Source organism: Salvelinus fontinalis, chromosome 21, assembly GCF_029448725.1.
Source record: "Salvelinus fontinalis isolate EN_2023a chromosome 21, ASM2944872v1, whole genome shotgun sequence".
Classification (NCBI taxonomy): domain Eukaryota; kingdom Metazoa; phylum Chordata; class Actinopteri; order Salmoniformes; family Salmonidae; genus Salvelinus; species Salvelinus fontinalis.
In genome coordinates this window covers 39,459,949-39,472,878 of record NC_074685.1, presented here as the reverse complement: position 1 = coordinate 39,472,878, position 12,930 = coordinate 39,459,949, and positions in this window count along the sequence as shown.

Sequence of the window (12,930 nt, the reverse complement as noted above, 5' to 3'; positions counted from 1 at the left end):
CACTTTCCTTTTGTTCTTATGAAAAAATAAATCAACACCATAACACTACTGGTAATGCTGGCCGACTCCACTTTTCCCAATGCGTCCTCCATCTGTGCAACAGCAATTGGGTCTCCCAAAAATGCATCCTTATCGATGAATCGAACTCTAACAAGGAATGAGGCAACATAGTACTGGACACAGATGTCAGTTCATTGTCTAGTTATGATTTACATCTGGTTCAGTTGCCATATAAAGTTAATTCAACGTGACCCCAAAAAAAGTACGAAGTCACTGGATTTAGGTTAGAAGTTGGGTGAAAATAAGACTTTCCCTTGCATTGATGACTTTTTGCAAATCCAATCAGTTTCTATGTTGATTCAACGTCATCACATTGAACTTGTTTGTTCAAATGACGTGGAGACAACGTTGATGCAACCAGTTCTTTCCCAGTGGGATTAGACCGAGGCTCATCTTTATTTGCAACTTTATCCCTTTTTCTCAATTTTCCAGTCAGTCTTCAACTCACTTCCATCAACTCTACTGAACGCTCCATAAGACTCAAACAACAAATCCACTTCTGCCATTAGCTGTCATCAGAGGCTGTCCATCACCATTATGCTTTTGCCTTTTCAGCGCTAACCATAAACAAACCTTTACACAAAAAGACGATTAGGCATTTGTCAACTCGGGATGCGAGTGTGACGTACACGAGACCTGAGAAATGTAGTTTTCATCCATCCATCCATCCATCCATCCATCCATCCATCCATCCATTCATTCATTCATTGGTAGCAGTGCATCACAGAAGCAGATTATCATCATCGGCGCATCAATCATCATTTCCCAGCTGTTCGTGACTTTGATTTTAAGCTGATTTAACGGTGCTATTTTCTCTGATTTTTTAAAAACCATTCTAGTTTCATTATTGCACTATATTAATATACGTTTTTAAAAGTTGTAACTTTTAGGCTGCGCTACCCTCGTTCCTGTATCCAGATCTACCTTCCTTATGCACCTCCCAAATAGGCCTATTAATAGGCTACAGGTTATGACGGCATTGTCTACCAAGAGAATTCTCTTCGATTATAATCACAATCGCGTATATCCCCCCCCCCCAAGCAGACACATCGACGGCCCTGAAAGAACTTCATTGGACTATGTTAACTGGAAACCACATATTGTAGCTGGGGATTTTAACAAGGCTAATCTGAAAACAAGGCTCCCTAAATTTTATCAGCATATCGAATGGGCTGGCAAAACCCTGGATCATTGTTACTCTAACTTCCGCGACGCATACAAAGCCCTACCCCGCCCTCCTTTCGGAAAATCTGACCACGACTCCATTTTGTTGCTCCCAGCCTATAGACAGAAACTAAAACAGGAAACGCCCGTGCTCAGGTCTGTTCAACGCTGGTCCGACCAATCGGATACCACGCTTCAAGATTGCTTCGATCACGTGGACTGGGATATGTTCCGCATAGCGTCGGACAATAACATTGATGAGTAATTCGGTGAGCGAGTTTATTAGCAAGTGCATCGGTGATGTTCTACCCACAGCGACTATTAAAACCTTTCCCAACCAGAAACCGTGGATTGATGGCAACATTCGCGCAAAACTGAAAGCGCGAACCACTGCTTTTAATCAGGGCATGGTGACCGGAAATATGACCAAATACAAACAGTGTAGCTATTCTCTCCGCAAGGCAATCAAACAAGCTAACCGTCAGTATAGAGACAAAGTAGAGTTGCAATTCAACGGCTCAGACACGAGAGGTATGTGGCAGGGTCTACAGTCAATCACGGACTACAAAAAGTAAACAAGCCCCGTCGCGGACCACGATGTCTTGCTCCCAGACAAACTAAACAACTTCTTTGCTCGCTTTGAGGACAATACAGTGCCACCGACACGGCCCGCTACCAAAACATGCGGGCTCTCCTTCACTGCAGCCAACGCGAGTAAAACATTTAAACGTGTTAACCCTTGCAAGGCTGCCGGCCCAGACGGCATCCTTAGCCGCTTTCCTCAGAGCATGCGCAGACCAGCTGGCTGGTGTGTTTACAGACATATTCAATCAATCCTTATGTCAGTCTGCTGTTCACACATGCTTCAAGAGGGCCACTATTGTTCCTGTTCCCAAGAAAGCTAAGGTAACTGAGCTAAATGACTATCGCCCCGTAGCACTCACTTCCGTCATCATGAAGTGCTTTGAGAGACTAGTCAAGGACCATATCACCTCCACCCTACCTGACACACTAGACCCACTCCAATTTGCTTACCGCCCCAATAGGTCCACAGATGATGCAATCGCAATCACACTGCACACTGCCCTAACCTATCTGGACAAGAGGAATACCTATGTAAGAATGCTGTTCATCGACTACAGCTAAGCATTTAACACCATAGTACCCTCCAAACTCGTCATCAACTGGGTCCTAGATTTCCTGACGGGCCGCCCCCAGGTGGTGAGGGTAGGAAACAACATCTCCACCCCGCTGATATTTAACCCTGGGGCCCCACAAGGGTGAGTTCTCAGCCCTCTCCTGTACTCCCTGTTCACCCATGACTGTGTGGCCATGCATGCCTCCAACTCAATCATCAAGTTTGCAGACGACACTACAGTGGTAGACTTGATTAGCAACAACGACGAGACGGCCTACAGGGAGGAGGTGAGGGCCCTCAGAGTGTGGTGTCAGGAAAATAACCTCACACTCAATGTCAACAAAACAAAGGAGATGATCGTGGACTTCAGGAAACAGCAGAGGGAGCACCCCCCTATCCACATCGACGGGACAGTAGTGGAGGAGGTGGAAAGATTTAAGTTCTTCAGAGTACACATCACAGACAAACTGAAATGGTCCCCCTGTATCACCGCCTGGGCTGTATCACCGCCTGGTACGGCAACTGCTCCGCCCACAACCGTAAGACTCTCCAGCGGGTAGTGAGGTCTGCACAACGCATCACCGGGGTCAAACTACCTGCCCTCCAGGACACCTACACCACCCGATGTCACAGGAAGGCCATAAAGATCATCAAGACCAGCAACCACCCAAGCCACTGCTTGTTCATCCCGCTATCATCCAGAAGGCGAGGTCAGTACAGGTGCATCAAAGCTGGGACCGAGAGACTGAAAAACAGCTTCTGTCTCAAGGCCATCAGACTGTTAAACAGCCATCACTAACATTGAGTGGCTGCTGCCCACATACTGACTCAAATCTCTAGCCTCTTTAATAATAAAAAATTGGATGTAATAAATGTATCACTAGCCACTTTAAACAATGCCACTTTATATAATGTTTACATACCCTACATTACTCATCTCATATGTATATAATGTACTCTATACCATCTACTGCATCTTGCCAATGCCGTTCGGCCATCGCTCATCCATATATTTTTATCTACATATTATTTTTCATTCCTTTTACACGTGTGTGTATAAGGTGTTGTGAAATTGTTAGATTACTTGTTAGATATTAATGCATGGTCGGGAACTAGAAGCACAAGCATTTCGCTACACTCGCATTAACATCTGCTAACCATGTGTATGTGACAAATACAATTTGATTTGATTTGACCCAGCTAACAATTCTAGGGAGAGAGAATGTTTTTGTAATGTTAACCGTAGTGTTCACCAGACGTTTGAGTGTCCAAATAAAAAAATGATAAGAGATGCAGTATATAATATTACAGTTAAGCAGTCTAACAAAGTAAGGCATATGGGCTGTTGTAGAATCTGTCAGTCCAAGTAGGGGGAAGGTTCAGTTTGTGACTGGATCAAGTGTAGATCTGCCACTGACCTAGCCCCTTGTCTGAGGTATTTTTTCAGGCGTTAGAGTTAGGAGAACATTCTCTGAAAGTCAAACAGAACAGGTTTGCCGTGTTCTCAGAATATTCAACATTAATGTTCTAGACACATTTCATTGGAACATTCCTGTGTCCAGTTTTCTGAGTAGAATATTTAATCCACACAATTACATTGTGCATGTTCATAGTAATTATTATTCAGCATGTCCTCATTTGGGATTTGAACTCACAACCTCTCAGTTCACAGCATTCCAATCTTTCTACAATGCTACCTTATCTGTGTCAGTTACCAGTTAATCTGACTGTTCTCTCATTCTTGATTTGATTGACTTATTATAACAATTTTAGGGCTTTCTGTATCATGGTCTAATGTTGGTTAGGCATTTTACCCTGTTTTAACGTTACTCCTGAATCACTATGTTCAATAAAATAGTTTTTCTTGAGTGTACTTTTAACAGAGCTGAGATTTAATTCAAAGTGCATTTCAAGAAGACAATGGAATGATGCTCAGCTTCATTTAATTAATAAATACTGATCATTGTTGAAAGGTACTGGAAATGTGGTCATAATTTGTGTTTAGGGGGTAATCCTACAGATTCCCATCTTTCAATGAGAAACATATTTGAATTAAACCAGTTAAGGGTGTTGAAAATAATGATAACATACAGTATATTGCTAAGAACATGAGAGTAGTGTGACTCCCTCTGCAGTTCTCAAACCCAGTCCACCAGCTGTCTCAATAAGGAATATCACTAGTGCATGTGCTTAATAGGCCTTATCCAGAAGTGAACCCTAACCCCTTCTCCCTAGGCACTTGTGTAGATCTGAAACGACTGGATAGGTGTAAACAATAGGGTGAATGCAGTTTGAAGTAAATCTCAGCTCTGTTAATAGTACACTCAATAAAAACATTTTTAATGATCATAGCGGTTCAGGAGTAATATTAAAACAGGGTTATTTGCCCCACCAACATCAGACAACATTCCAATAAGTCCTAAAATTGCTGAAATAAATACATCAAATCAATGACGAGGGACTAGTCAGGTTAATTGGTAACTGGCACCGACGTGGTGGTGTAGCAGGAAAATCGAAAGGGTGTGAACTAAGAGGTTGTCAGTTCAAATCCCATGGGAGGACATTGAATAAATTAACGAGCACAATGGAATCATATGTGTCAAAAATGTAAGTTTAGAGTGTTGTGTGAGTGTTCCTAACCTTGTCAACAAAGAGCTCTGAATGGTTCCGCTCCTTGATACGCTCGGCCACAGTAAGAAGGGGTGATCTATAATGATGGAACTATATTTTTTTTAACTTTCGAGAACATTTCTTTGGGACCATCAGGCAAAGTCCTGACCACTGATACACATGAATGTTCATGCAACGTTCCCACGAAACATGTCTAGAACATTAATATCTTATATTCGGAGAACATGGCATCCATGTTCTGTGTAAATGCGGTGGGATGGATTACTGTTCTTGCAACGTTCCCATGAAATGTGTGTAGAACATTCATTTGGAATATTCTGAGAACATTGTAACCAAGTTCTGGGTAAGTTCTGTTTGACGTTAAGGGAATGTACTCCTGGAAACTGTCCTTGTACGTCACTGGAACATTCCTATGGATGGAAACGGTAGGTTATAATGATGGTAGATTTGGACATTGATAAGTGCCTAAATTAGAACGTAGTGTCTATACAGTAACATGCTATACAGGATGTCAGAGCTCAGGGTCTCCGCTTCACAGCTCTGTATGGGTTTCGACTGACAGCTCTTCTGAACTGGAGCACCACGCGCGACAATACGTTTTCCCCATCCCTCCCACTAATTGTGTGACTTTTGCCATTTTTAAAAAAATGTATTAAAGATGAGACGTTGAATGTTATGATAAATACCACGTTGATGTCATACACGCACAGCCAGACACCCGACTAAATTTGCACTTTGCATTTCCATATCATAAAACGTATGTAATATAGTGTCAATGTTGATGATCACTATGCTTGATTTAGTTACAAGATGACATGGCGTTATACCCTGAGTTGTCTTGAACAGAATGAGCCTGTGTTTGTTGTATTGTGAAGAGAATTTGCCACGGACCACACATCTGATTGCACTCATGACTCCATTCTACGCACACCAAAATTACAATCTGCTTTTCTGAATTGTTTTGTGAAAGCCTAACACTGTAAAGTCACGTTTTATAATGTATTAAGTGGTGTCAACAATAGAACAAGCTATCAAATTATGCCCACCTGACCCAGATGCAATTTATAATGGTCTGTTTTTGGATTGCGTAAACAGCAATAGTAATTGTGTGATGACGGGGACGCAGGGTTGTGTTCCAAACAAAACAACTACAAGTGTGCTTGCTCTAGTTCCTGAACCACACAGCTAGGACAGCTCAAAAAAAGCACCTAATAGGTGAAGATGTCACGATCGACCATGGGAGAGAGAGAGGACCAAGGCGCAGCGTGTAAAAAATACATCTTCTCTTTATTTAGGAGATGAACGAACGAAGCAAAACAACAAATAGACGACCGTGAAGCTATAACCGAACAAAATGCGAACATGCAACCTAGACACAGACACAGACCTAGACAATGACCCAACAAAAACATGATGCCTATGGCCGCCTAAAATATGGCTCCCAATCAGAGACAAATGAAAAACATCTGTCTCTAATTGAGAACCACTCAGGCAACCATAGACATACCTAGAACATTCACTCAACCATAGACATACCTAGAAACATTCACTCAACACAAACCCATACACTAAACCCAACACCCCCTTTTCCATATAACCACCCAAAACGAGACAAAACACAAACATTCCCCATGTCACACCCTGACCTAACTAAAATAATAAAGAAAACAAAGAATACTAAGGCCAGGGCGTGACATAAACCCCCCCCCTTAAGGTGCGAACCGTCCACGGCGGCGGCTCCGGCACTGGTCGTGGTCCCCACCATAGTCACTACCCGCCTCCGTAGCCTCCTCCAAATGGCCACCCTCCACCTTAACCCCACCGGACTAAGGGGCAGCACCGGACTAAGGGGCAGCTCCGGACTGAGGGACGGCAGCTCCGGACTGAGGGACGGCAGCTCCGGACTGAGGGACGGCAGCTCCGGACTGAGGGACGGCAGCTCCGGACTGAGGGACGGATCCTAGCTGGATGACTCATGGTTGGCTGACGGATCCGACTGCTCATGGCTGGCTGACGGATCCGGCTGATCCTGGCTGGCGGAAGGCCCCGGCTGATCCGGGCTGGCGGAAGGCCCCGGCTGATCCGGGCTGGCGGGCGGCCCCGGCTGATCCGGGCTGGCGGGCGGCCCCGGCTGATCCGGGCTGGCGGACGGGTGACTCGGATGGCACTGGGCAGACGGGTGACTCGGATGGCACTGGGCAGACGGGTGACTCGGATGGCACTGGGCAGACGGGTGACTCGGATGGCACTGGGCAGACGGGTGACTCGGATGGCACTGGGCAGACGGGTGACTCGGATGGCACTGGGCAGACGGGTGACTCGGATGGCACTGGGCAGACGGGTGACTCGGATGGCACTGGGCAGACGGGTGACTCGGATGGCACTGGGCAGACGGGTGACTCGGATGGCACTGGGCAGACGGGTGACTCGGATGGCACTGGGCAGACGGGTGACTCGGATGGCACTGGGCAGACGGGTGACTCGGATGGCACTGGGCAGACGGGTGACTCGGATGGCACTGGGCAGACGGGTGACTCGGATGGCACTGGGCAGACGGGTGACTCGGATGGCACTGGGCAGACGGGTGACTCGGATGGCACTGGGCAGACGGGTGACTCGGATGGCACTGGGCAGACGGGTGACTCGGATGGCACTGGGCAGACGGGTGACTCGGATGGCACTGGGCAGACGGGTGACTCGGATGGCACTGGGCAGACGGGTGACTCGGATGGCACTGGGCAGACGGGTGACTCGGATGGCACTGGGCAGACGGGTGACTCGGATGGCACTGGGCAGACGGGTGACTCGGATGGCACTGGGCAGACGGGTGACTCGGATGGCACTGGGCAGACGGGTGACTCGGATGGCACTGGGCAGACGGGTGACTCGGATGGCACTGGGCAGACGGGTGACTCGGATGGCACTGGGCAGACGGGTGACTCGGATGGCACTGGGCAGACGGGTGACTCGGATGGCACTGGGCAGACGGGTGACTCGGATGGCACTGGGCAGACGGGTGACTCGGATGGCACTGGGCAGACGGGTGACTCGGATGGCACTGGGCAGACGGGTGACTCGGATGGCACTGGGCAGACGGGTGACTCGGATGGCACTGGGCAGACGGGTGACTCGGATGGCACTGGGCAGACGGGTGACTCGGATGGCACTGGGCAGACGGGTGACTCGGATGGCACTGGGCAGACGGGTGACTCGGATGGCACTGGGCAGACGGGTGACTCGGATGGCACTGGGCAGACGGGTGACTCGGATGGCACTGGGCAGACGGGTGACTCGGATGGCACTGGGCAGACGGGTGACTCGGATGGCACTGGGCAGACGGGTGACTCGGATGGCACTGGGCAGACGGGTGACTCGGATGGCACTGGGCAGACGGGTGACTCGGATGGCACTGGGCAGACGGGTGACTCGGATGGCACTGGGCAGACGGGTGACTCGGATGGCACTGGGCAGACGGGTGACTCGGATGGCACTGGGCAGACGGGTGACTCGGATGGCACTGGGCAGACGGGTGACTCGGATGGCACTGGGCAGACGGGTGACTCGGATGGCACTGGGCAGACGGGTGACTCGGATGGCACTGGGCAGACGGGTGACTCGGATGGCACTGGGCAGACGGGTGACTCGGATGGCACTGGGCAGACGGGTGACTCGGATGGCACTGGGCAGACGGGTGACTCGGATGGCACTGGGCAGACGGGTGACTCGGATGGCACTGGGCAGACGGGTGACTCGGATGGCACTGGGCAGACGGGTGACTCGGATGGCACTGGGCAGACGGGTGACTCGGATGGCACTGGGCAGACGGGTGACTCGGATGGCACTGGGCAGACGGGTGACTCGGATGGCACTGGGCAGACGGGTGACTCGGATGGCACTGGGCAGACGGGTGACTCGGATGGCACTGGGCAGACGGGTGACTCGGATGGCACTGGGCAGACGGGTGACTCGGATGGCACTGGGCAGACGGGTGACTCAGATGGCACTGGGCAGACGGGTGACTCAGATGGCACTGGGCAGACGGGTGACTCAGATGGCACTGGGCAGACGGGTGACTCAGATGGCACTGGGCAGACGGGTGACTCAGATGGCACTGGGCAGACGGGTGACTCAGATGGCACTGGGCAGACGGGTGACTCAGATGGCACTGGGCAGACGGGTGACTCAGATGGCACTGGGCAGACGGGTGACTCAGATGGCACTGGGCAGACGGGTGACTCAGATGGCACTGGGCAGACGGGTGACTCAGATGGCACTGGGCAGACGGGTGACTCAGATGGCACTGGGCAGACGGGTGACTCAGATGGCACTGGGCAGACGGGTGACTCAGATGGCACTGGGCAGACGGGTGACTCAGATGGCACTGGGCAGACGGGTGACTCAGATGGCACTGGGCAGACGGGTGACTCAGATGGCACTGGGCAGACGGGTGACTCAGATGGCACTGGGCAGACGGGTGACTCAGATGGCACTGGGCAGACGGGTGACTCAGATGGCACTGGGCAGACGGGTGACTCAGATGGCACTGGGCAGACGGGTGACTCAGATGGCACTGGGCAGACGGGTGACTCAGATGGCACTGGGCAGACGGGTGACTCAGATGGCACTGGGCAGACGGGTGACTCAGATGGCACTGGGCAGACGGGTGACTCAGATGGCACTGGGCAGACGGGTGACTCAGATGGCACTGGGCAGACGGGTGACTCAGATGGCACTGGGCAGACGGGTGACTCAGATGGCACTGGGCAGACGGGTGACTCAGATGGCACTGGGCAGACGGGTGACTCAGATGGCACTGGGCAGACGGGTGACTCAGATGGCACTGGGCAGACGGGTGACTCAGATGGCACTGGGCAGACGGGTGACTCAGATGGCACTGGGCAGACGGGTGACTCAGATGGCACTGGGCAGACGGGTGACTCAGATGGCACTGGGCAGACGGGTGACTCAGATGGCACTGGGCAGACGGGTGACTCAGATGGCACTGGGCAGACGGGTGACTCAGATGGCACTGGGCAGACGGGTGACTCAGATGGCACTGGGTAGACGGGCAGCTCTGGCCGGCTGAGGCGCACTATAGGCCTGGTGCGTGGTGCCGGAACTGGTGGTACCGGGCTGGGGACACGCACCTGAAGGCTAGTGCGGGGAGAAGGAACAGGGCATACTGGACCCTGGATACGCACATTAGGCCTCGTGCGTGGTGCCGGAACTGGTGGTACCGGGCTGGGGACACACATCTCAGGGCTAGTGCGGGGAGCAGCAACAGGACACACTGGGCTCTCAAAGCGCACTATAGGCCTAGTGCGTGGTACCGGCACAGGTGGTACCGGGATGAGGGCACGCACCTCAGGGCGAGTGCGGGGAGAAGCAACAATGCGAACAGGGCTCTGGAGACACCCTAGAATCCTGGGGCGTGGTGCCGGAACTGGTGGTACTGGGCTGGGGCGGGAAGGTGTTACAGGAGGTGTAGGACTAGGAATGCACACAGGAGGCCTGGTTCGTGGGACTGTCATTCCCAGACGGTTAGCACGCAACTCAGAACGAGCATGAAGAGCTGACTCAGGTAACATCACATCCCGCACACGCTCTGTTGGGTGGATGTTGTGCCTCACGCACCAACACAGCAGCTCCCTCTTTTCACTCTCCTCCAAACTCCTCAATAAATCCTTAACAGTCTCTGTATCCTTCCCATTGCTCACCTCCAGTATCTGCACAACGGGCTCTGGCTCCCTCCTTTCACGCTGCTTGGTCCTGAGTGGTCGGGTCATTCTGTCACGATCGACCATGGGAGAGAGAGAGGACCAAGGCGCAGCATGTAAAAAATACATCTTCTCTTTATTTAGGAGATGAACGAACGAAGCAAAACAACAAATAGACGACCGTGAAGCTATAACCGAACAAAATGCAAACATGCAACCTAGACACAGACCTAGACAATGACCCAACAAAAACATGATGCCTATGGCCGCCTAAAATATGGCTCCCAATCAGAGACAAATGAAAAACATCTGTCTCTAATTGAGAACCACTCAGGCAACCATAGACATACCTAGAACATTCACTCAACCATAGACATACCTAGAAACATTCACTCAACACAAACCCATACACTAAACCCAACACCCCCTTTTCCATATAACCACCCAAAACGAGACAAAACACAAACATTCCCCATGTCACACCCTGACCTAACTAAAATAATAAAGAAAACAAAGAATACTAAGGCCAGGGCGTGACAGAAGATTCTTCTTTGAGTCATAAAAGTGCAATGAAATTACTTAGGAACTGTACACACTTTGGAGAGTTGTGTGTCCGCTTGGAATCACAAGTTAGAAATCTCACTCAATCCCTTGTCATGTTTTGTCTTAGGTTGCACTTACCCCACATTTTCCAAGAATACTCATATCATGTTACTGAATGTGTCCGGAGTATTTTAAGATTTTGTTATCAACAAATGCGTCAAAAAGTACAGTAAATGTAAAATGCACATAAAATAAACAGTGTAATATTTGGATTCAGTCTTGTGTCAGGTGAACGTTTGTGTCCTCACCTTAATAATTTCCCCATAATCTCCAAACTGTTCCCTTCCAATTGCTACTATGGTTAAGCATTCCATACTTCCTCTGTAAGAAATATTTAAATTTAGCCCTATAGGCCAATTCCCATGAGTATAAGAGGTTTTTAAGGGAACTTTCTCCAAGTTGTGGGAACTTTTGTTTTTAGCTGGGTTGTCAGGCGGTGGTTAACTGGTGCAGTGAATCAGGCGCAGGAGAGCAGAAATGAGTGTACAAGGTATTTAATTCCAAGACAGCACCAGTATACAGACAATACTCAAAGTGCGGAGAAATACCGGTCACTCGAAAATAACAGGCGTAAATACATAACCTGACAAGTACCGCCATGAACAATCAATAAACACGCACACTAACATGTGGGAAACAGAGGGTTAAGTAATGAACATGTAATTGGGGGATAGAAACCAGGTGTGTAGAAAACAAAGACAAAACAGATGGAAAATGAAAAGTGTATCGGTGATGGCTAAAAGACCGGTGACGTTGACCGCCGAATGCCGCCCGAACAAGGAGAGGGACCGACTTTGGCGGAAGTAGTGACATGGATAAACCTGAGAGGAGTTGCTTATATTAATGCTAGGCCATGAAGTGTCTGAGGGCGTAGGCTAAGTCAGGTCAGACCCACAGAGAAGACTCCACATCTCAGAGGGAAGGAGGAGGTAGGCCTCTGACCTGCTGGAGCAACCCAGTGATCACTAAAAGAATGGAGCTGTGCCCTGAAGTACCAGAGGGTAATTGGGCATGAACCTTTTTGACTTTCCAACATTGAGACCACACCAATGGGCAAGGTAAGTCTGGCTCTTCATACACAATCATGAATTGTTTTATTTTATAGAGTCATACAATGTATAGCTGATAATGAAATCAAGCACCACACTATATTGTCTTCAATTGAATTAATTATTACCCAAGTATTAGTAAACTCAAGGTAATGTGTGGTTTATTTGTTATCTATTTATTATCTGTTTACTTGTATATCTCAGGGACTGTATATTTCTGAACACATTCACTACAAATAGTACTCCCTTTACTCTCTTTATTAACTGGAAGAGACGCTCATTTTGGTGTAACAGTAGTCTTTCAACAATCTAAACTCATTCAACCGTTTATATCAGTCAACATTCTGTATTCAGTTAGTAAGTTATCCTGTTTAACCAGGGCCATACAGTAGATACATTATGAGGACACCGATGTCCGGACTCTGGATTTTTAAATAAATTTAAAAAACTCTGTTGAGAGTTAGAATAGTAGAATACACAATGTTACATTTCAAAACTCGGTTGTGCATCACTAGATTTCCATCCAACCTTTCTATGCGAGTAAAGTCTACATGTCGAATATTTATTT